Below are 3,114 nucleotides of genomic sequence, written 5' to 3'. Positions count from 1 at the left end.
TGTATGTTTTAATTCTTTCATTGATTATGCTATTTGTAAACTCAATTATGAGTAGCTAAATCTCTTAGAGATTAGGTCGGAGATGAACCTATGTAACCCTAATTGATATTATGTTGCTGTGAAACTCTATTGTTTATTAATGAATTTCTAGTCTTTATTCAATTCAATTGTTCTTAATGCTTTTTATATCCTGATCAAATATAAACATGATTTCGTGAGATCGAATGACTACTGACCATAGCTTTCGACTTAGACCTAATTGAATTGTTCTGATAAACATGGTTAGTCTAGGAATAGATAATCGTTTGTTAGTGATATTAGGTTAACGTTCATAAAACCTTCAAGGATTATTAGACCACCTAAGGAATTAGGGGCTGTAGTTTAAGAAGAGGGTCCTAACTCAAGGGATTGATTAGGGCTAATTTGTTAACTATCGTGAAACTAGAAAATCATTAGTAATAATAGGTGCAGTAACCAATTAGGGGAAACATAGAGGATTCGAAGACCTGATCTCATCTCTCTCCATATTTTCTTAATCAAATCTTATTCTTTTATTTGATTTCATAAAATCAAACCCAATCTACTGCCTAGTGGCAAACAAAAATAAACTTTTATACATCCTATTTTTATAACGCGATTGAATTATTGAAGTTAAAAACAGTCCTCGTGGGATCGATATTTTTACTACTTCGATAGTATTTGGTGCACTTGCCAGAGATCTATCAAGTTTTTGGCGCCGTTGCCGGGGACTGTTGAATTATTTCAACAAGGCAATTACGTTATAATTTAGGGTTTTTGCAATTTAATTTTTCTGTTTTTAATTTTTTATTTTTCTGTTTTCATATTCACTTGATTACTTTGCGTTGTGCAGTGCTACTAAGGTATTTTGCTGTTTATGCGAGGTAAACAGAGCTCAGACGACTTAGAATACGATCCGGAAATTGAAAGGACTGCTAGAGCACTTCGGAAAGCCGTCCGATCGCAAAGGTTAGCTCAGTCCGTTCCACCGGGTGTTCGAGAACAAGTACCGGAGCAACTCTCAAGTGAATCTGAAACAATCTCTTCTCCTAAATCTGCAACTATGGAAGGAGAAGGAGTTGTACCACCGAGACCTAAGCTTGGAGACTACGGGTTAGCCTCTCATCGCGGTCAACTGACCCACACTTTTCAACCAGCTAACCCCGTAGCGTTCGACATCAAGACAACTGTCCTCAACGGTTTGAGGGACAAGCAATTCGATGGGACTGAAGCTATGAGTCCTCATGAACACTTGAGCCGTTTTGCTGAAACCTGCGAGTTTTGTGTGCAACCAGCCACCGTGACTGAAGCACAAAAGAAGCTAAGGCTATTTCCTTTCACCTTGACGGGAAGAGCAAAAGATTGGTTGCTAACAATTCCAAACGGGACTGTCCAAACATGGGAAGAGTTAGAGCTGAAGTTCTTGGAGAAATACTTCCCTATGTCTAAGTATTGGGACAAGAAGATGGAGATCTCTAACTTCAAGCAAGGAGAAGGTGAATCATTGTATGATGCTTGGGAGCGATTCAATTTGCTTCTCAAGAGATGCCCTAATCATGAGTTCACCGAGAAGCAATACCTCCAAATCTTCACTGAGGGGGTAACACCAAACACTCGAATGTTCTTAGATGCTTCCGCGGGAGGTAGTCTCAAGAGCAAAACTGATCATGAAGTCCAAGCTTTAATAGAAAACATGGCTGGAAATGAGTATCGTGCTGAAGCTAAGAAGAAAGAAAGAGGAGTGTTTGGAGTAAGTGAGCAAACTGCTATCCTTGCTAACCAAGCAGCGATGAACAAACAAATTGAAGCTCTAACTAAGGAGTTTCAAGGCTTCACTTTGGCCCATAAACAACAACAAGTAGCTGCAATCAAGTGTGACTTATGTGGTGAAGAACATCCCAACGGTGAATGTGTTCCAGAAGGGTCAAATGAAGAAGCTAACTTCATGGGAGGTTATCAAAGGCAGAATCAATACTACAATTCAGGCATTAATAAGCATCCAAATCTAAGCTACTCAAACAACAATGCTTTGAACTCTCAGATGCTCACTCCTCCTCAACAACAACAAAGGAAGCCATCAGCTCTTGAGGAAACTATGATGAATTTTATGAAGATGACTCAAGGCAACTTTGAGGAGATGAAGAAGAGTCAAGAAGCTGAAAGAAAGAACAATGAAGCTTCTAGGAAGATGCTTGAAACTCAACTGGGGCAATTAGCTAAGCAATTGGCTGAACAAAGTAAAGGCGGATTCTCAGGTAACACTAAAGATAACCCTAAGAATGAGTCTTGTAATGCTATTGAATTGAGGAGCAAAAAGGTTTTGACACCTTTAGTTCCAAAAGCTCCAAAGAAGGTTGATGATGTAGTTGAGGTAGAAGAGGATGATGTAGTTGAAAAAAGTGATGAGGGCGTAGTTGAAAATGAAAGGAAGAAAAAAATAGAGGGAGAAAAAAGTGAGAAATTAATAGATGAAGATTCGATCTTGAGGAAGTCGAAGAGTCAAATTTTGAAAGATGGAGACAAACCACAGGTTATTCCATCATATGTGAAGCTTCCATACCCTCACCTTTCAAAGAAGAAAGAAAAGGATGAAGGGCAATTCAAGAAGTTCATGCAACTTTTCTCACAACTACAGGTGAATATTCCTTTCGGCGAAGCCCTTGATCAAATGTCGTTATATGCTAAGTTCATGAAAGACTTGTTGACTAAGCAAAGGAAGCCTACGGATGATGAGAACATTGCACTTTCTGAGAATTGTAGTGCTATTCTTCAAAAGAAGCTGCCACCTAAGCTGAAGGATCCTGGTGCTTTCACTATCCCTTGTTCAATTGGACCGGTAGACATTGGAAGAGCTTTATGTGACTTGGGAGCAAGTATAAATCTGATGCCACTTTCAATGATGAAGAAGCTTAAGTGTGGGGAACCAAAACCAACAAGAATGACCATTACTTTAGCTGATCGGTCAATCTCTTATCCTTTCGGTATACTTGAAGATGTGCTAGTCAAGGTTAATGACTTGGTGTTCCCAGCAGATTTTGTGGTCTTAGATATGGCTGAAGATGAGGATATGCCACTCATTCTAGGAAGACCTTTCCT

The 3,114-nt window shown here is 39.2% G+C and overlaps 1 non-coding gene across 1 annotated transcript; it reads right to left on the bottom strand.

Annotated features, from left to right (window-relative positions):
• Positions 1-1,474: 1,474 nt before the first annotated feature.
• LOC146946502 (small nucleolar RNA R71) lies at positions 1,475-1,581 on the bottom strand. The gene has a single exon (XR_015029522.1). It is a non-coding gene; the product is annotated as a small nucleolar RNA R71 (small nucleolar RNA).
• Positions 1,582-3,114: the final 1,533 nt, after the last annotated feature.

The sequence above is a fragment of the Medicago sativa genome, chromosome 2 (assembly GCF_051527215.1).
Source record: "Medicago sativa cultivar Bolivia chromosome 2, Bolivia_mono, whole genome shotgun sequence".
NCBI lineage: Eukaryota > Viridiplantae > Streptophyta > Magnoliopsida > Fabales > Fabaceae > Medicago > Medicago sativa.
The sequence above is the reverse complement of the archived record's forward strand: the minus strand, read 5'-3'. Positions and strand labels throughout refer to the sequence as shown.